This window comes from Choloepus didactylus, chromosome 8 (assembly GCF_015220235.1).
Source record: "Choloepus didactylus isolate mChoDid1 chromosome 8, mChoDid1.pri, whole genome shotgun sequence".
NCBI classification, from domain to species: Eukaryota; Metazoa; Chordata; class Mammalia; order Pilosa; family Megalonychidae; genus Choloepus; species Choloepus didactylus.
Window position 1 is genome coordinate 31,831,116 of NC_051314.1, and position 22,621 is coordinate 31,853,736.

At 37.7% G+C, this 22,621-nt stretch overlaps 1 long non-coding RNA gene across 7 annotated transcripts in view; it reads right to left on the reverse strand.

The window, feature by feature from the left end:
• Positions 1 to 2,894: 2,894 nt before the first annotated feature.
• LOC119542011 overlaps positions 2,895 to 22,621 on the reverse strand; it is a 124,263-nt gene continuing 104,536 nt past the window's right edge. For all 7 annotated transcript variants that reach the window (XR_005218403.1, XR_005218400.1, XR_005218406.1 and 4 more), the window contains 2 exons: positions 4,055 to 4,217; positions 2,895 to 3,958 (listed from right to left, as the gene is read on the reverse strand). This is a non-coding gene — a long non-coding RNA (uncharacterized LOC119542011). The remainder of the gene's footprint in view (positions 3,959 to 4,054; positions 4,218 to 22,621) is intronic.

The window sequence follows — 22,621 nt, forward strand, 5'->3', positions numbered from 1 at the left end:
TCAAAGTGCTGCTTAGATCGAGGGGTTTTAGACTAACATCTGAAGGAAAGAGAGCGGGATAGGAGGGGACTGGAAGGGTAGAAAAGGAGTGCAGCAGAGAGAGGGGAAGGGAGAAAAACTAATATTTCATGAACTTTTTTTAACAAGACACTATGTTCGTATTACATCATTTGATCACAACAACTCTGCAAGGTAGGTATCACTCATTCCCATGTGAAAGATGGAGAAAGAAACTCACAGAGCTTAAATGGCTCAACTTCATTCTAAGCCCTCCTACTTCCCTCTGACACCCAAGCGTTTCTTCACTACACCACAACCTAAAGTGGAAAGCAACTCTGGTGGACTGGTGGATTTGAACAGTTGTTGATCTGGCCCATCCAATGTATACCTTTTCTGGAGCTTGGGAGTAGAGCAATCTGGACCACAACTCCAAGAGAGCAATTCTGATTTATCTATTTCTTCATTGTTTCAGAAACAAGACTTGGAGAAGAAGGCATAGGAGGATTGAATGCTACCTACCAGACTGGTGGGCTGTTAATAGTTCCCCTAGAGCATATTCATTAACAGAAAAACAAAGAAAAATGTATGAAACACAGAAATGTGCAAACCTGAATGTGCATGCAAATCAATGATTACAAAGATGAATCAACTCTTGCAACCTAAATTCCTTAACTGTCAAAAATCTAAGGATAAAGAAGGAAACTCAAAGGAACACCAAGCATGTAGCAGAGCTACATCATTTCTGCATCATGTTCACAGCTCCACATGCTAATGTTTCCTATACTGGTGGCCCCTTCTTAGTTGATGATTTTTCACAATGTATTTCATGGCTTCCATCCCTACATGAGACTTTATTACTATCACATAGGAATAAAAAGCCATAAAGCACTAGAGTGAATTTATCTTGGTCGGGTGCAAAACTTATTTTCTTCACATGACTTCACAACCATTTCAAAACTAACCAATCTTTTCATGCTACATTAAGGAACATTTTAAACTACACGTAAGTGACAGAAAGCACACTTAAATTGTGACATCACAAATTAGCAAGATTTTATCCTTCAACGACATTCTTAGCTACAAGGACCAGGAAACAAGACCAGGAGACACTCAGCAACACTCAACAATTGAAGTCACCAAAAAACAAAGGACACTGGGGAGTCTTCCTAGAGAAAAGCTGTCATTTGACATTGAGCTTGGAAACACATAAGGAAAGACAGGAGACAGACAAATCACTGATACAAACTGAAATCAGGGGAACTGTTTCAAGCCTCTTACTTATTCTTAACTTCTTCCCCAGGAAGCTTTCTTATATGTCCACTGTCAGCTTTTAGACTTTTCTTTTGGGAGCAGGGCAGATAGGGCAGGGGGACCTTAGCACCTGCTTGCACTATACTCAGCACCTTCTGCACCTAAGTAACAAAAAGGAAAGGAAAAAAGAGAAAAACCTACTGCATACAAAGGGATCACAAACAATAACTGCTCATCTACAGGCCTTCATAAAGACTAACTATCCCCCAACCCATCTACACAAGCAAATATCTAACTATGCCAGAAACAATCATATGCCCTGAGATCCTTCAATAGTCTAAATAACTCAGGTCCAGAGCCTGAGAACATTCTTTATTCTGCATTAAAGTTACATGGTTCTTGGTATTCTTGATAACTTACAAGTGGCCACACTGAAACTCAGTTCTCCAGGATCAATGAAAACTCAATGCTCTAAGTTCCCATGGCTTTTCTGGTCTTTCAAAAATAAACTTGGGGTGCATATTGACCAACTCCTGAAACAGTGTCCCAGACTATTAAGCACTATCCTCTGCTTTTTAAAAAAGAAAAATTGTATTATTAAAATTCAAATAAAAGAAACAAAACTTGAGTTTCTTCTTAGGAGTAAGGTCTAGGCAAGCTATTTCCATCCCGAGGTTACTATAATGAAATCCTGGCTGATGTGAATCACAGGTTGGGGGAAGAACTGGAAATAGTTAAATCAGAGGAAGTGCATACATAAATTCAATTATCATGCATGAAACATGCAAATGATTTAAGCACTGGATCTGAAACTCTAGTTTATATTCATTAATCTCAGGTTGCACTCTTGAAGGAGAAAGACATGCTAATTGGGTCCAGATTAATGCACTCCCAAACCTCTCCAATTTGTTTTTAGGTGAGGGTTAAATGATATGTATATAAAATAAACACAGCTGCTCATCTGCCTCTACCTTCCACCTCTCCCTCTCCACCTCTCCCTCCATCCCCAGCTGGCTCGCCTGCCCTAACTACCACATCTTTCTTTCCTTTATGAAAAGAAAAAAGAGCCCTAACATTTTCTTTTTGAAAATTCATTGGAAAAATAACCTTGTTTCTTAGCCTTTTCAAAAACTTTCCCTTTGCCCCACAAGCCACCAAACTCAGAAAGAGAATCAACTGCCTATCAAATCCTGGTGATGGTTAACCAGCATCAGTAATGTGCACAAATGGGAAAGCAGTTTAGTGTTTTCTTGGACAGTGGGTTCTTTCTACAAGTTTGGGCCCGAAGTCCTTTGACCAGCACTGAAGGGGAGTTTCAAAGTGCCCAGTCACATGCTTGCTCGAAGCCAAAATTGCTGCAGGTTGGCATGGCGATCTTGTGACTCAGCTATGTGGGAAACTAGAGATTCAAGAGAACTTGGGGCTTTTTGTGGCTGCTCTTCCACAACGGCTCACTCAGCCAGCAGAAACTGGCACAGAGCAGAGGGCACTCAAAGCGTCTCTCAAAAGGAGCCCTTGCTTTCCCTCTCCCTCCTCCCTGGCAAAATTATCCTTAAAAGAAGATATTTATTTATTTATTTATTTAATTTATTTATTTATAGGAGACAGTTTGAGATGCAAAGAAAGAACATGTTTTAGGGGGAATCTTGTCTTGTGAGTAATGAAGCTCTTGAAAGAGAAAAATACTCTTTTCTTGGACCTGATCGATAGAAAGATAAAACCAAGGAAGAGGAACCGTGGGTTCCTGGGAATGACTCAGGCACTGAGCTAGGATGGAGGGGACCCTCTCTGAAAAAGCAGCCATCTAGGAGTTAAGCCAGGCACCAAAAACTAAAAAATAAAAAAAAAAAAAGAAAAGAAAAGAAAAGAAAGAGGACTTCAAATTAATTTCACACTGAAAGTGATGTTTAATTTGAATTGTGCTCTACCCAAAGGGAAAAGGTTAGTCTTGTCATTAGGGCTCATATCTGCACCCCCCTCCTCCTTTCATATGAATTGAAAATTCAGATTGACCATTAATCATGATGTGACACATTCTTTTTTTCCTAATCCAAAAATCAAATGAAAGCCTCAGACCACATCTGAGATCCCATTGGCTGGCCAATCCCCCCAACCGATGTTCACAACAGAGAGGAGACAAGAACAAGGGCACATATATGCACAGAGACATCAATTACCGGGCATGCACTCACGGGGATGCACACGAATACACAAATGCAGCTATTGACAGTCATTGGCTCGGAGAGCCTTTCCACCTAAATTGATTTTGCATATTTTTGCAAATGAAAAATTAGTCATAGTAAATAACAACAAGGACGAGACTGATATTAAATCTGTCAACATCCTGACAATGCTCTGAGCAACTCTTTAGTTAGGAAATGCACATAGGATAGTCATCACGCTCCTAAAAGAGAAAATGATTATACGCTAACCAAACCCTAAGTACAAGCTAAAGATATTCACCTCATGAAGCCATTCCTCAACTAGCCCCTTGGCACTCGCTGGAATTATTCGCAGCACGAGCTCTACTTTCTCATTTTCTGCTGACTCCATGTGGGTAATTTCTTTCTCATGATTAAAAGTGAGCTTGGCAGATCCTTCAAAGCGTGGCTTTAGGTGTGGTGGGGCTCCAAGGGCATCCTTTGTCTATGGCAAGTTTCTCATAATTCATCATTGGATGGGCAGGGTCAGGGGAGTAGTTGTGCACCTAAAATGATTTTTGAAAAGGTAACTTTATAGATATCTTTAAATAAACATAATTTACACTGAAACATGCAGGTTACAGATGAAATGAACTGGTTACCTTGGAAAGAATAGACAGGCTTTTCTCTTCCAAGGAATCACTCCGGCCGTTCTGAATGTCATCCAAATGCGATTCTGCCTCCTCCGACTTATCCAGCATCTGAGGCTGTGAGATAACCCTCATCGCTCGGGCCTCCCTCCTCGGCCCCTTCATTATTAGCCTCCTGGTGGGTGAGATAGAATACAGTGAATGTAATAACCGCACTTCACACAACAGACTCGCTCTCTCTTTTAAATTGAAAATCCCCTTATTACAAAACAAGGGGTGTTCTTTTTCTTCTACCTTTAAGTAGAACTGCCACATTCATTGCTTTTTACAAAAACGCAGCTGCTTTTTAAGCTACAGATAAATAGAATCTGCTAGGCGGTAATTCGACTCAGTCTGAATGCATTATTTTCCAAGACACTTTGGCAAGGGGCTTTTTATTATAAACTGGAATGAAACAAGGAAAGTCCCTTTCTCTTCTAATTATGAACGTGTTTTGTTCCCTACTATTAACCTACAATGTCAGATTGAGCTTCTTTTGCTGCAGCCAGTTCAATAAATCTACATTTTTTTCTCCTGGAAAATTAGAGGGCTAATGATTAAGTCTTCATGAACTCCAATGACAAAAATAAAAATAGCATGGGGAAAAAGCAAATGCAAATGCCACAACCATAAATAAAGACAATGCAGCCCTTGGATGTCCAACATAATGAATCTTGTTTTGACACCAAAAGTTAAGATAAAGGGGATTTACTTGTTAATTTCATTTTAATTAATTTAATTTTAATAAATTTAAGACTTTCCAGGCATTGTTAAAGTTCACCTTATTATATTTATTCACCTAGAAAGGAGGAAAAGATATAATCAAATGGTAAAATTTCTAAATAGAGTATCAAAACCTCTTGCATTTGTTGTTAACTTGTCCATTCTTTGTAATCACTTGTAATTTTATCAGTCATTCCCTCATAGAAGAGAATTTTGACAGAAAAGGAAACACTCTGATAAAGCTTATTCATTCTGAGCCTCTGCTGACATCACTTTAACTCCAAAAATAAACACAGAAAAATGGTGAGTTCCCAATAGTATCAAAAGGCAGTCTAGAAACTCCATTAGCCTAGGTGTTGGTTTAATTTTGATCCCAATGTTGATATTTCTGACTATAATATTGCCATAGACCACAGTGGCTATGCTTTAGGTCTATATGGATATATTGCCTTGCCAAGGTGGGGAATCCCACAGGGTATCAGCGGGGTTCCAATTAAAGAAAAAATAAATAGTGCTGCGTACTTGACAGTAAGTGGAGATTACTGGTATATCACAGAAGCACAAGCTGGGGCTGAACTACCAGATTTACGGATGCAGAACTGATGCTGTCATTTTCCTTCCTGCACCAGAAATGGAAAGCAAAGTGTTGAGGATGATCTGTGTTTGTGGTGGATAGTGTTTTTTGTTTATATTACTGTGAGTTTATTTCCAATCAGGATGATAGTGGGAATTGAAGGGACCTTGTGCAAAACACAAAGGCTTTTGTGGAAGAACTATGTCCTGATATAGGATCTTCAAGAAAAGCCCCAAGACCCAAGATATATCAGAGAGAAACAGAGAGATTTTGAAATCATATTTGCATCTAAAATCTTGCTGCCCTTCTGGTAGTTCTGTTTGAAAATTTTAAAAGGGGGCTCTTCATTAAAGTGAGATGCAGTGCATTTTCAGAACACCCACTCTAGGAAGAGATATATATGCAGCAAAGGGTGGTGACAGAGCTTTCAAGATTCTACCACTCTCCTTAGATTTGAATCAATTTTCTGTCTTCTGATATGCCTGGGAACAAATGAGGCCCTTCAGATTTCTGGCCTCAGCATTAGGAGCATAAGTGATGCCGTGGCAACACAAGAAGCCCAGTTCACCCAGAATAAATAACAAAGCCCCTCCATGGAGAAACACATAGAAGTGTATTAGGCATCCTTATAAGAGCAAAATTGAATCCCCTTGCATCACTATCTCCATTGAGTTAATGCCACAATAACAAGCCTGCTTTGGCAATCAGGAATGTTTATTTCTGTAATGTTGATATTGTGAAGTAAACAGAAGAAAAAAGATCTGAGTTGTATATTTGAAGGAGTTTAATTTCCTAGAGATCCTGATTTAGAAACATGATTTTTATAAAAACATGGGTTTTACTGAGTTAACCACAAAAATACCTTTGAACATATGCTTTCCTTAATCCATTCTTCCCCCCTCTTTAACCCAGGAAAATCATTAACACAGACAAAAGATAGATTGGGCCGGGTAGAACGTGGACTTGTGAGGACAGATGTAATCACCATCTTCTGCTCCTGTACTGTTACTTTAAGATAATAAAAAAAGTAAGTGATGTTAACGTAAGTGACCAGTAGGACCTCTTAGTCATTACCCTTGCAAAATAATTTAGGTAAAGCAACTCTTTGACGATGGAGAAAAGAATGGCTGTCCTTTCAAAGAAGACCCGACAGCACAGTGCCTTAACAATTTGGTCTCATTTCATTCTTGAGGAAAGAAAAAGCAGGAGAAAAGAAACAAACTAAGGAGGAGGAGGGGGAAAGGAGGAAAAGTCAAAAACACATTGAATATAACAAATGGATTATTTTGTTCCTTTTCATGTAAAAATAATTCTCTCCACACAATGCTCTGGCCACTTACTAGCAAACTCAGTTTTCAACCTCTTTAAGCATGACTTTCTTTCCCTGTAAATCCAGCACAGTTGTGCTAGCTTCATAAGGCTCCTGGAAGGATGAAGTGAGGTTATATGAGTTATCTAGGATATGCCCTGTAACTGGTAGTTATTCAATAAGGAGCAGCTAGTATTATTCACAGCACTGCCAATTAGGCTTCTCTTTCTCTTGGCCCTCTCTATCCCAAAGTTCCTGATTAATTCCCTAATTGTCCCAGCACAAGTAGAGTCCAGCACCGCTTCATTCCTTCCTTCCATCAGATTCAAATCACTTTGTGCCTGTACAAGAAGGGCTGAACATTGATTCTGAACATCTCCAGATTCAGAAGAGTAGGAAGATGACTGATCTTTGAGTTGAGAAAGAGGAGGCACTAAATGTGAAATGATTCAAGCCACTCTCTGGTTTGAAGGAGTTTATGTGCACAGCCAAGTTTCCAATTTAATAAGGGGTGACATCCCTGGGGAGATACTAGAATCCATTTGGTTTTAGAGTTGTTGCCTACAGACTCAAGTTAGCGTGCACACCTCACACGTGGAGGCACATACCCATGCAGACACACACCTGATATTAGCAACCTACCATGGATACCACAGCTTAATTCAGGAAAACAGACAGGTTTTAATTAGCTCACCTGAATATCTGCACTCCTCCCACCTGGTGATAAAAACACTCAGCTGTATTGCAGAACACTGTATAAATCTGATTTGGCAAAAATGCCGAAATATCTTCTCTCTGCTAAACAAAATGCCAGCTAACCCTAATGAGGTTGTGAATGGGCAACATCAGGAGCCTGATTCTGCCAGCAAGATGGACTGGATTTCAAAAGACAAGACAGCAGCTCACAAAACCACTTTAAACATACTTTAGAATTACTTTTTCATTTTAGCTTTCACTAAAATCACATATTTTTAATTTTTAAAATGGAAAATATAATCTGTAGCATGAAGATGAACTTTGGCCTAGGTCTACTCAGTTTCTTTAAGAAAAAACATATTGCTGTAAATTAAAAAAAAAAAGAAAAAAGAAAAAAAAATTTGCTCTTCACCCCCTCTCTCCAAGCCTGTTTTTTTCTGGATAGGGTCATTTGAAGTGATCTCATTTTTTATGAATCCATATGTCTTATGATGATGAAGCTGGATAATTACTGTACACACAAATATACACTCATAGTAGGGCAACTTCAAAAATATTTCCTCCTCCTGTCCATGATCGTACTTTCAAAGCCAAGACGTAGCTCCAACTTCCAGTGACCATGGGAACTTCCAGCCGAGAGTCTAATCTGCACTAGAGGAAGTTGTACAAAGGTGGTGGATGAGAGCTATGAAGTAGAATATACCATTGAATTTGGCGGTTACTACAACTGAGGAAACACTGATATCTCCCAGTCTCATTAAGCATGAGGATGCCCTAAATATGAAAAGACAAGCTTTTAAAGTTCTTGTCAAGCTGTTGTAACATCCAGCACTCTTATGACCTCAAAAAATTTGTCCCCAACTTGTTTTCTAGTTTCCTTCAGGGAACAAGGTGTAGACTAAGGCTGCCTTTTAGCATGTCACACTTGGATAGCTCCCTCCTTACTGGATGAGTGTGTCCATTGCATTTGGACTCACAGAAGAAGAACCAAAATCAATTCAAAACCAAAGAAAATGTGTCTATTTTTGCCTCTTTAATGTTCTAGAGAGCACCTGTGGCTCTAGTTCAGTTGAAGTTGAAAAGTTTTATATAGGGAAGATTATTGAAGCATAAATCACATAGGTAAAAATGTGATGGAGATGGAATCTAAAAGCTAATGAAATTCAACAAGAGCCTCTCGGAAGCCGACATACCCAGTTATCTTCCCATGCTAATATTTTGTTTCGGTAGGGGGCAATAAGTGGAGAGTTGTCATGCTGTAGATTCCACACTGTGATCTTTTAGCAAAACCTGAGGAGGGTAAAAAAGACGAGAAGCATGGATTTCCTTGCTGAATGGATGCCAGGGCCAAGATGCAAAGAATAGATAAAGAAGACCTTCGGAGAAACTAAATTTGAAGCTAGCCAGGAAAATGGATTGAACCTTATTACCTCTAGTCACTGAGAAATTCCCGAGACAGTTGGATGCAATTTGAAAAGGTCAGAAAAATATTTCCTGCACAGCATTACTGCTTCATGGTTTAAGGGTGTACATTTGTGAGATGCCAGCTCTAATCATTTTTATTGACTTTGCTTTCCAGAGACAGACAGACAGTCTGGGAAGGAAGACCAATAGATAAGAGAAGGGCAACCTTAAAAATGAAAATCCCTCTTATTTTGTTCTTCTTATTTGTGACTCTGAACCATTTCAAATCTTGCCCATTTGAGGAGAAATTATACCCACTTCACTGGAGACCAACAGAATGGAAATAAAATCTAGGACAGTATTGCTATAATTGAAGCAAGGTTATTTTCTTTAATTGCCATTTATTAAGCCTCTACTATATGCTCAGCATTTTAAAAGGTAAATGATGCTGCACTTTAAGTGTGACTGTTTAAAATGAAACATTGTAAAATATGCTGGGGTATGAGCATGAATTTATCATCAGCCTTTCCTTTGAGAGATGGCTTCATGAAAGATGGAAATCTACAGGGAAGAGGGGAAATAAATGAAACATTTAAATACACTTTCAAGATATTTTAATGAAACCTCTATTGTCATTGGAGCCATTCCAAATACAAAGAAAAATGATTTCTCTTTTTAGTTCAAATGTGACTTTTATGCAATAAGAAACTTCTTTAGCAAATACATTTGTGGATCAATTCTTTTTCTTTTCTTTCTTCTTTTTTTGGCATGCAATTAGAAGTCAAAGCTGACTTTTCAATACAGAATGGAATTATCTACTCCAATTCTGCAGAAGTTTAATTAACGTCTGACTTTTCTTTTAGTGAGGAGCCATGTGTTTTGGAGGCAAACACAAGTCTATTTACTCTTCTCATGTTTAGCAACACAGCTAAAACGTTTTAATGGTCTTGAGACCTGGCTGCATGCTTTCGTATGATGTTCTGGCCTCATAAAGATGGCCTGGAATTTCAGTAGGGCTTTTTCAACTAGCAAGCTGGCTTTTCCTATGGAAAACATTTGTTTTGACCAATTTCACATCTCAGGAGACTCAGATGTTTCAAATTGTCTTGTGTGATCAACAAAGCCAAGAGTGGCAACACAAGAAGTCAATCACAGGGTGATGTTTCATAACATTAAGTACCTAAAAGAAAAGTGAAAAAGTCAGCTCATTAGCTAGATATTCAAATAACTGCCTGTGAGACTATGAAATGTCTAGCTTGTAGACTTTTTTTCCTTTCTCACCTGAATACTTTGTACAGCAGCATCATGTGTATAAAATGCTTACTAAAACTTTGTGGTGATGTATAAGCTTCCAGTGAAGCACATTTAAAATCCAAGGTTTCCACGTCTTTATTTTTGTAGGCCCTGGTTTACCAACAGATAATGTATCTAATGCGTGCATCTTCTGTTTTCCACTATCTAAATTCTCTGGGAGGTGAAAAATTATGAACCTTTCAAATAACCATTAATAATAACAATAACAAAAACAATAATAACTCCCAAACTATTATGAATAGTAGAAATAATAATCGTAATAGAAGTAGAGACCCTTCGTTGAGCATTTACTATGTGTGGGTACCATGTAAATACATGAACTAATTTAATTCTCACAGCCACCTGAAGTAAAGTAAAGGTGATTTTTTTCTCTCAGTATTATCCATGTGGAGACTGAGGCTCAGGGAGGCCAAGAGACTTGTCTAGGTCAGAAACCTAGTAAGTAGTGATGCTGGGGCTTAAGCCCAATCTTGTTGGATTTCAGTCCCTGTGGCTTCAAAGCTTCTGCTTTGAATCATGCTCCATGCTTTGCAGGACCAGGAATGCGGATCTTCCCGGATCACACAGCATTTCTGGAACTGTATTCAGGAAGAGAATAATACATTCATAGCAGCCTCTTTGACCAGGTTGCATGGTTCACCTGTATCTAATAAATTCTGGAGGCTACTTGTACCCAAATTGCTTTTCTATTTGAATTATCTTTTCTTGATGTTTGGAGAAGAGCAAGAAGAGAAAGTTTCTTCTCTGCTGGGGTTGAATTAAGATCGAAGGTGTTAATTCAATGAATTCTTCTCCAAACACAACATTAAAGGGGAAATGTGTGATGCTTTTTTGTTTTATGTCGTCACAGACAAATAAGTAGAATAAAAAGAAAATAATGATGGGTCACAAAGGTTTGGCACATAAACTACTGCAGGCCTTTTGTTCCCACACAGAATATACCAGACATAGCCAGGTTTCAAAAAAAAAAAAAAAAAGTATTATTTTATCCTTTCTTTGACTATCATTCATTCTAACCCCTATACCAAATGTATTTCTAGCTGTGGTTCTTCCCATTTATAGGGAGGTTATGACTACACATGCTGACTTGCTGGTCCCAGAACATTCTCCAGGTACCTGTCCTTACCAGCCTTTTGCAGGCTCCCTCTGATATCCCTAGGTCTGGAGCAGAGCGCAGTTTGCTTGCTGGGCCACCTTTCGGAAGGAAACTTTTCTTCCAACCCTGAAGGAAGCTCTGCTACCAACAAAGCTGCTTGGAGCTCAAGAGGTATAGAAATGAGCCAAGAGGAGGAACACAGCAGCTGAATGCACTCGCAGAACGAAGTCCCTGATCAAGGTCTAAAGGTGAAAGCATTTAAAACCTAGAGATGAAATTAGGTGCAGCCACTGAAAGGAGTAGAGTGGACTAGGTAGAGACGAGGCCAGTGCATGAAATGAATTAAATCTGGAGTAGGGATCCCCCAGTGTTTCTCATTTCTTGCTTTTCTTAAGCACAGAGCAGGGAAGAGCACAACTTACAGACGCATAATATGGGGCATTTTCTTTGCACTCCCGAAGTCCCTGGGAACAAAAGGAGTCAATTCCCAACCAAGGGAGAAGCTTAAAATACTGTTCAAAGTAATCTAGGTTTTAATATCTCATGTCAAGGAACCAGTTTTTAAGCCTTGGCTATTTTTAGAAGATGTCTCAAAAAATACTTTTAAGATATGTTAATTGGCTAACTTCTATGTTTTTTGGAAAATAACATTCTGCTCTCAAAACAAATTACAACGTTCATTAAAAAATTGTGTTATAAATATGCCGGGAGAAAATATCAAGTTTGCTTATTATATATGAAATTTCTATTTTACCAGATCTTTTCCATGAGCACAAACTCAGCTTCAAACATTAACATCATTAGAAATAATTTTCTGAAAAGACATTAAGGAATGACCGCGTACAGTTAAAATATGATATTTATTGCACTGGAATAACACACCTCAGACACTGTGGGGAATGGAAACAGCCTTTCCTTTCTCCTCCCTGGATCAAACACAGTAATTTAGCAATTTCTAAAAGCCTATTATTTGATTTTTATTTTAATCATTCTTCTAACATTTCAATGTCACAATGTTGAATGCTCTGTGTACCTGGCTCTCTTTCTCAAGAGGATTTTGGTAGTATGACAACCCAAATATTATCCCAGTCCATTTTCAGTAAATTATAAGATTCTCTGGAGCATATTTTTTCCTACATTGGGAGAGAGCATGGCTTAAATTTTTTTGAATAATTTTCAAAATCAAATTTGGAAGTTTTCATGAGAGATGATCCTCCCTGGTGGGTGATATGAAGCATAACCTAAGGGGCAAATATGAAAATAATTAGCATAAAACTTATTAGCATATAGATGCCTTTGAAATAATAAACACCAGAAAATCAAAGTGCTTATCCCAAAAGAAAGTTATGAGAAAATAAGAAATTAGTATTTACTTCTCGCATGGCAACCCCAGCCTGAAAGCCAGCAGAATATTCTCGTTCAATGAAAGGTGGACTAGCCAGAGATGGAGAAAATGCTTCAAACCAACTCTCCTTTGCTCTCTTTTGTTCATTATCCCCACATAGATACTTCCTATTTACCCTTCACCCCATCCCACCCCTCTCTTTTATTAAACAGAGCTAAATTAGGAAAAAAAAGATTATCTTGCTTTTACTTCTTTGAAGAACAGTCACCAGACAGACAGTTACAACATTCTCTTTTTCTGATTTTTTTTTCTCCTTTATCATCTTCCCATCTTTCCCTAGTATGTTAGGGGCATAAGAAATGATGCTCAGTAATTCAATTTCAACAGAACTGAGGTGCCTCAGTGGAAAAGTGGGACAGGGCTTAGTGTTTTTTAATGTCGGACTGTGAATTTTAAATTGGTGCAGCCTCTCAAGGTATTAAGATAGCATACTGTGGTGTGACAGGAAGAAGATGCCTTTGGAATCAAATCTGACCTGGGCAGCCTTGGAAAAATTAAACATAATGGATTTCATTTTTTTTTTTCATTCTACAAAATAGTGATAATGTTGCCTGCCTGCTTTTTCGGGTTAGTGTGACAATTAGTGGATATATATGTAAAGTACCTGAAATATAGTATGTGCTCAATAAAGGTAGTTAACTCACCAAACAATCACTTTCTTCAATGGCTTAGGTAAAGACTCCATAGTTTGGAGATTATAGGATCTGGTGAGACACCCCATTTTGTGTTGTATGTGGATTAATGTATGGCCCCAAAGACGTTTTATTAAGGAGAGATGCCACACAATATGATCTTTTGTTCCAGATCCAAGGTGGCATGGAATCATGAACACAGTTGTACAAATTACACTGGAAATATAAGGTCAAGAAAATAAAGATCCAATGAAAATATTCGTTTGCAACAACTGACATGAACCCACAAATATTTTATGCGATTCAAAGGAGTAACTATTTTCCTGCTATAGCGTAAATCTAATTTAGGTGAATTCTCTGAGTAAGGTCTGTGTTGGATTGCTGAAACACAGTCAATGCCCCTCTATCTGGAGGCTGCGTATACTATTTTGGTCTTTCTAATATTTAGTTATTTTTAATGATTGCCAATACGCATTTAGAAGACTAAGAAAGGAAGAAAGGGTGCTTCACCAATAATATCATTTGATTTTCTCATTTTGCTTTCAACTTCAAACTTCTGATTGATGCTAATTATTGAATTAACATGGCATGCTTTGATCTTTTGACATAAAAAATAAAGGAAACATACATTACAAAATACTGAATTCTACAGAGATTTAAAAATCATACTTGGTTTTATTCTCTTTTTGTGAAGCACGGGTCTTGAGCCTATCTATTATCTCATACCTGCTTATATGTCAATGATTCCATTTCCATCAAAATCTACCCGTCAAAAACTTGATTTTTTATCTTGCCTCATCAATACCTCATACTCTGCTGACACCTAGAATGTGATTGCAACAAGTGGAAACACTAAGAAAATAAAAAAAACCCACAGATATGTTTTCTTGACAAAAGGTGACCTATTTAGGTCGAGTTTGCAATAAGCATATTTCTGAGAAAGTTTCTGCTGTTTTGCATGAAGAAGAAGTGTCTTATGTTTATCTTTTTCTGTTTAAACCTGCCTCGTTGAGCATACTTTCTGAGATAGATATCATCAGCAGGACATTCCTGCTGAAAGCCCCCTTATTCTCATTTTTCTTATGCTCTTGGGCGATTAAAGACCTAGTTTATTTTCCTTTGGTGGCAGTTTAGAAAAGCAAATATGTAGAAAGACACACCCCAGTAAACAGAATAAAAACTAGTGTTTCTTTGGCTTCCAGGATCTGAAAATATTTTGATTGCCTTCTGAGAATGGTTCCGCCAGCTATGAAGGGAAAGCGCCTGTTTCCCAAATCAAATAAATACATATGTATACAAAAGGAATTCTCAACACTCTGCTAGTCATACGGGAAGGTAAAACATGCTCTCTTCTGCAATCCAAAAAGGATTTAAGGCTCTACCAATTTGTTCCCTTAAGGATATTTCAACTTCTTACAGGGCATGAGTTTAATGGTAATGATGTGCAGATGTGTTTGTTCTAGATGTGTTTTAAGTCCTTTTCAGGATTTAAAACCATCCGAGCAAGTGGCAGGGGATGGGCAGACGCGTCTTCCTGCAAACTCTAAAATCTTTTGTTGTTTTTGCTGCTCTGCTTGCAGGCCTTTGAATATGTTACAGTTTGACAAAGTAAGCTATTGCCAGGGACAAAACAAACCTTTTCAAGTCAACTCCCACTGGATTTTTAAAATTCAGTTTGCAGATTTTCTTCATTTATTTTATATGTGCTCAAAATATTTTGTTTTTGTTTTTGATTTTTATTTTCTATAACCACATAGTAGTCAAGGTCACAAAAATTTACTTTGACGTCAACATTTCTTTGATTAAAAATATAGATGCGAAGGATTAAATCTACTTCCCACCCCCCCCAAAAAATCAATATTTTCCAAATATTCTCACAGAATGGGAAAATAAAAAGTCAACGAAAATAACAATGCTCCTCCTCCACCTCAGACATAAGTCCTTCAAGAATGAAGACCATATCCAAAAGTGGGATATAGGGTGGAAACACAGTGATAGTTAATTGATGATAATAATGATTGAGGTACGTCTTCTTCAGTTCTACTTAAATCATCCCCATACATTCTCTCTTTCTTCTTGTGTTGGTGATGACTAAGCTCTCAGCACCACACCAGCAGATAAATCCTCCCTTTTATCTGGAATGTTTATGTCACTTGGTGAACTGTTGTTTAAATAAGAAACTGGCATTTTCCCATTTCTCATCTGACACAACTACACAAATAATTTGTAAATGCATACCCCATCCATCTCTTCTTGAGCCCTAAAGCTGTTAGACATAGTTATATGGAGTCACAGGTAACGCTGCAGTACTAGAATCATCGTGAGCGGAACTTGCTCATCTCTAGGATTTTTCTTCATCAGATTCAATGATCTGGCTTATTTCTGACCTCACCCTACTGGAACCTTAAGGAAAAAGCAAATATTCTTAGCCATCTGTCTCTGATTACCTGCCTCATTTTCTGCCTCATAACAGAGCTTAGGAGCAGGGTAAAAGGACATGTTGAGACCTCTTTCCAAACATATTAACTAGAGGTGATAGAGGAGGAGGCACAGCAGAGAATGCTCACAGATCTTAAGGTCACGCTCAATAACTGACCGGTTAAAAAAAAAATGTTTCCAAAATATGTTCTCTGAAGGTAAGACATGCCTTCAGGTGTTATTAAAAATTCTCCATAGAATTAATAATTCCTCAAATCTCCCATTCATCATTGTGTCATATAATCAGAAAACCAAGCTTTGAATCTTAAATCTGTCCCTTCTTAGCTCCACGATCTGTTTCCTCTGTTTTTGCAATGTCAATCATGGAGAGCTGTGGAAAAAAGCAAACATATGCAAAGGTACCTTATAAACACTAGAGTATTCTGTAAATATTAGTTGGTGGGTTTGGGTGATAATGATTATCATGGTACTTGTTGATACTATCATCATAGTAGTGATGATGATCGTGGTGATGATTGTTAGAAGAGAATCAGCTGATTTCTTGATATCTGAAACAAAATGTATGAAGAAGCAAACTAGGGAGAGTATGATGAGGTACAAGAGTGTAATTTAATATAACCATATGCTTTTGTTTATTTGACACTGAATGTAAAAAATCATGGATTCATCCAAAAGTTCTCGTGTAAAATGGATTTCTGCAACTCTCTTCCAATTTGTAATTGACTGTGTTTACATGTAATAATAGATGCAATTTACTGGAGTTTGTCACCAAGTATTTAGCCTTGAGAAGCATTTTGCATTGACTATCTCCTTCAGTCCTTATAGCAAACCATTGAAGTAGTGGGGAAGCAACTGATATCCTACCATAGTAGGTAATATCAAGGTTGTGTTAGGAAGAAATGCATAATATAGAACATATATATAAAAGTATACAATAGGATTAGGTAAGCCTCAAATAAAACTTTCTTTTTTTTGAGTGGGATTTCGTGGAACCGATGAATTCAGGAGAAAGGAATGCAAGAAGCTTGATTAGGGCATCCGGACTGACTGGAGAAGGCAACATGGAAATGAATTTCTAAAGGGATGCAGCTCTGTATATGGATTCTGGGGATGGAGACCCAGGGAAATGTTCAGGTAATGAACATAGTTCCCAAATCTAGTAGAAAATATGGCTCTCTGGCTATGGAATCATGTTGCCCCAACACCCAAATATAGCCCTGAGAATAGTGCCATTCTTCTGACAATGAATCAGCTATTGCATTTGACATAATTGTCTACACTTCCTGTAGATGTCTAGATGGGATTTTCACCAATTTGGAGAGGATTTACAATTCTATTTTTGCTTCTCTCATTTTTCCGGCATTCACTTGGGACAAATTCTGCACTATCATGTGGGGTCTGTGCTGAGGAATGCAATCTTTAATATCAGCCTGACCAGGCCCAAATGGGCAGGCCTATTGATTACTAAAAGTTCTATACCATGTTCAAGTCTACATTTGATTATTCTATCCCAATTTTGTCAGTAAGAATGAAACTTAAGTAATCATGAGTAAGCTGCTTTGGTTTTTCTAAAGCCAAGGTAAAATCCCCAATACCAATTTTTCTATTTAGAGGGACCTTAGGCTTGTAAGCACAATATTTTGACCAGCACAGAAACCCAGGCTAATCATTTATAGCATTTATCAGCTAGTCTCCTCTTCCTTTCCCTTTTCCATAGAAAGATATAGTAGGTTGAATTATGCACCCCAGAAAAACATATTTTCAATCTTAATTAATTCCTGTGGGTATGAACCCATTGTAAGTAGGACCTTTTGAAGATCCTATTTTTAGTTAAGGTGTGGAGAACTGAACCAGGTTGGGCTTCAATCCAGATTACTGGAGTCATTTTAAACAGAATGAAATTCAAACACAAACAGAAAGCACAGGAAGAAGCCAGAAGTCAATGGAACCCAGAGGACAAAGAATACATCACTATGTGCATTGCCATGTGACACAAAAGCAAAGAACCCAAGGATAGCCAAGAGCCAGTCCCAGAACACCCAGTCTTTGGGGAGAAAGCATCGCCATGCTGATGTCTCAATTTTGGACTTCTCCTGGCGTTGAAACCATGAGCCAATAAATTTCCAGTTGCTTAAATCAACCAATTGTGTGGTATTTGTTTTAGCAGCCAGGAAACTAAGCCAAAGGGCAAGTTGGAAGGCAAATCAATGAAGGGAGCAATACAAAATAGGAAAAATGATTGCCTGTACAGATTCCCACTTGTTAAAGTAAAATGGGAGTAATTCCTCTTGCACCACCAGGTTGAACTGAATAGCATATTTAAGAACAGCACTGAACTAAGAGATCATAGTTAGCTGATGGTTTTTGCTAATTGAAAGGGTGGATAATTCCTGAAATGACTTATTTCAAACTCTGGAAGCCATATTTTAGCAACACATGGGCTACGGAAGAGCAGGCTGGTGGGTTTGATTCTTAGCTCTATTATATAGTACCTGTGCTTCACTTTCCCCATCTATAAAATAAGGAAAATATTAGGTCCACCTCAAAGGGTTTTTGTGAAGATTATAATTGTTAAAATATGTAAAGTGCTTAGAACAGTATCCAGCACATAATAAGCATTATATAAATGTTAGCCATCATCATCATCATCATCATCATCATCATCATCATTATCATCATTATTCACAAATATATGTCCACTGTTTAAGAGATTAAAGTAAACCTCCAGCACTGGGGGAGTTAGATACCATTTCATTATCTCTGTGATAGTCAATTTATTCATCCATCACATGTTGAGAACTTACTATGTGCCATGTACTACAGATTAAATAAGGCCCCAAAATTTCCTTTTCTTGTAGGGTTTTCACTCTAGGGGGATGATAGACAATAAACAAATTTATAATATAAGGTCCTCTGGTGATGAGCACTAAGGAAACTAACAATGTAGGGAAATGCAGAGTGACCTTCAATCTGCTCCCACGTTCACTGTGTGTGACCAAACGGCATCGTGCAGGCCATGCCTTTCCCCTGAAAGAATTCTCCTGCTGACATTCTAGGTAACTGCCTCACTGAAATCCCAACCATTTGGATGCAACAAAAATAATCCAGCATATGAACACATCCAGATAGACATATGTACACTGGTTTTCTAAACTGTAATGTGTGTGTAATTTCCCGAATGGCTGGTTGTCACATCCATCTGGTCTTATTTCCATAGCACTTGAATGCACCACCAGGATATAAACCCTAAAAGCTAGAAAACAGAATTTAAATACCCAAACACATACGAGGTGTGTTTTCAAAAGCAACAGACAAGTGAGCACTGGGGTAACTTCATTAACTTCTCAGCCACAGTTGAAGAGTAGCAGAGACTAAGAATAAAGGCCACGGAACATAAAAGGCATTCCACCGCAGACCTCATTAAGTGGGCTTAAGACAAGCTTGACAAGCTAATGACAAAAATCTAATTTGGACTTTCTGGACATAAGAAACCTGAGCAAGTCCAAATACACCAAAACTCTACCATGCGTGCTATCTGAAAAGGCAGCAACCCAGTGTCAATTAGCCCCACGTAGTTCATGAATCGAAGCCCAGGATAGATGTTGTCTTGTTCAACTACACTGAATAGGAAATCATGCTCCATGTATTTTGGGTTTGGGCTCTGGTCCTATTTAAATTGCACAGATGTAGGTTCCTAAATTAACAGCAGTCTCCAGGTAGCTGTTAATCAGGCTGCATGTACTAAACAAAGGCCATGACTAGAACCTAGACATGACACCGCACAGAAAACATTTTTGCTGTTGTTTTTCCCCTTCTTGAAAGCCCTTTCCTATATCTAAATTCTGTCAGCGTCTATGGAGTCCATAATATGTTAGACTGTACTTATGGATATGCAGTGTTAGAATTCTCTAGTCACTCTAGGTATGTGTTTTTCTACTGTCCAACTACTTTTACATTCCTTGCGTGGGAAAGAATTCACTTTTGTGAAATAATAACGATAGCACTTGTGGATGCCATGCTCAGTGGTGAGTGCCTGACAAATATTGTTATTCCCCATATTGTTCTTGTTATGTTCAGTCCAATTTTATAGATAAGGAAGCTGAGGATTCAAATAATTTGCCCTATCAGTGGAGGCAGATTAAAAGCCAGGTAATCGGACTTCAACATCCACATTTCTATTCCACTACCCGATGCAGGGAAGAATAAATGCTTGTTGAAGGAATAAATGAATGAATGGATGTATTACATAATATCCTTAGAATTAAAGGAGGAAGACTTTGTCACTTAAAAGATGCCATTGTTACAACAATAGGTATATATTGATAGATAGGATGGTTATTTAGAATCCTTGAGAGGGTTTTGTCTTACACTTTCTATATTGCCACAATACCTTTCATAATACCTTACAAATACAAGGTATGTGTAAGATATTTGCTAAAATAGTGAAATATTTTAATACACAAAATAAATTATAAATGGATAAAATGGCTTCCTTGGATCATTTTTCTTCTCCTGTGACTCCTCATATGCTAATTTCTTAAGAAATTCCTGGATTTGCTCCCATGTTTAGACCTCTAAGTCATTGTCCATACCAGGGGGAGACCTGAGTTCTTAGACCCAGCTTTTCCAAATCTGGCCTTCTCATTGCCACCCAATCTCTAGCAGTAGAAATGCTAATGTTTAATTACTGAGGCAACAAAATGAGTCAGAATATCTTAATAACTTTGTTGAGAAGAAACTAATTCCATTCCACCTGTGAAAACCTGGATAATGTCTTCAATTTCAGGCTATACTCATTCCTGTGCTTTATACTTAAATGTAGCAATATTCATTTAGGATATTACTCTATTTGCCAATATTCCACAGAGAAAAGGCCTTATGGCTTCTTTTTCCAAACAGTGCAGAAAAATATTCCAAGCATATTCTCCTACCTTCAATTCTTTCCTGTCCCTCATTACAGAAGGGACAGGAAATGTTAAGTAGACATGAGGCACTTAACGTCTGTGTGTCCCACTTATAAAGAAGAAGATGTCACTAGTCCTTCCTTGTTGCCAGGAAGATTAAACATGATAATGTGTACAGAACTATTTTTAGCCATGGATTGTTCTATAGCTGTAGATAATTATCATTAGAAAAGAAGGAAGCCAGAAGTTCATATACCATATCTTTACGAAGCAGATATTTAACTGTTATGTAAATGACAATGCATGTGTACACATATATGTACACACACACAAATATACCTGGCTTGCATGTATACTAGTGGGAAATCTGAATCATTTTAATATGCAAAAGTTTAAGTAAGAGTTTATGCATGCCACATTTTAAATTTTTCTCTAATTGTCTCTGTTGTCAGTTTTTAACACAGAGCTATACTATTTTGTAGAGTAATTTATAGTAATTTGTAGTAATTCTAGCTAATCTTTACTGTGTGTCAACTCAATGCTAGGCATTGGGTTAAGGTGTTTATTTATATTATACAGTTTACTTATCATTACATCACTATTAGGTGGATAATATTTTCTCTCTTTTGCAGATGGGTAAACTTAAGGCCAAAACAGTTAAGAAAATGTCTCAAGGTCACACTGCTAACAAACGACAGAGGCAAAATCTGGACTTAGGTCTGCCTGTCTACAGAGTTTTGTTTTTTTTTTTCACCAATTCAAATCCCATTCATTTGAAATTTACAGTAGCTCAAATGTAGCATATATGAAAGTTTTCAGGAAGCAAATTCAAATTAATTCCATCCTTTGTGAAACTGCAGGGTTTCCTTTGACCAGAATATAAACTAATGAAAAACTATTAGCTTGTTCAAAATAACCATGAGCTTTAAAATTTGTGAATATCTCCAGAGTGCTTGCATCCCTGGGTCAGGTAATCGGTATTACTCTATAACATACGCCATGGCGACTTATATGTGGGGCTAATGCCTATGATTTTTATCCTTTGGTTTCCACTGTTTGCTCAAGGAGCACCTTGAATGCACCTACTGTGCGCGCCCCACTTCTCATGTGATGATGTTGTATGAAGGTAGAGGAGAGAGTTAACAAAGAAATAGATTTCCCTCAGGGAGCCTATAATCTATCCTTTGGAAAAGAAACCAAGCATACATGAAGCAGTCAAAGAGTCAAATTAATCTTAGAATACATTAGCAATACTTAGAAATAATAAAACGAAATTAAAATTTCTTCAAAGGATTAAGTCCTCAGCCTTTAACTTTAATCAGACCTGCTTCCCCTACTTGCCAATTAGAGTTCAAAGCCGAGATTCATACACTCCATTTATAGATCCACTGAACTGTGGGCACAAGTGATAAATCCTTAATAAGTTAGAAAGATAGCTATATTTGTTCTTAAAATTAACTAATCTGCACACTGAGGTTAAGCGATTTGCCTAAAGACAATTCATCGGAATGTCTCATAAAACTCCAAACTCTGTTTCTCATTTGAATCATTGTCCCAGGTTCCCATTTTAAGGTTACTGTGTTGAAATGCTCACATGTGTCAACAAAGATTATAGAAAAGATTCTGGCATACAAGTTCACATCTATATATGGAGAAAAACAACAACAGCAAACAACAACAACAACAACAACAAAAACTCTTACCAAAATATTCAGGGAATTCATGAAGAGCATAGAGTGCCTAAAACATTTGTATAGAATAGATGGTTGTACTTTTGAGGGACCATTTTTCTTCTGTTGTCTGTGCTCAAAAGAAGACTTAAGCTTATTCAGCAGTTGCCTTAGTGAACTCAGCAGCACAGAAAGTAAACACACCCAACAACCAAAGTGGTTGGCTGTCTAAATTCAACTCTTTGCTTAGGTGCTTTTATGGGATGTATATATACACATACACATACACACACACATACACACATACACTTTGGTTCTAAAACAATGAACTCTCCTGGATCACTACAGAACATTCAGCAAGCTACCTTTAGTCA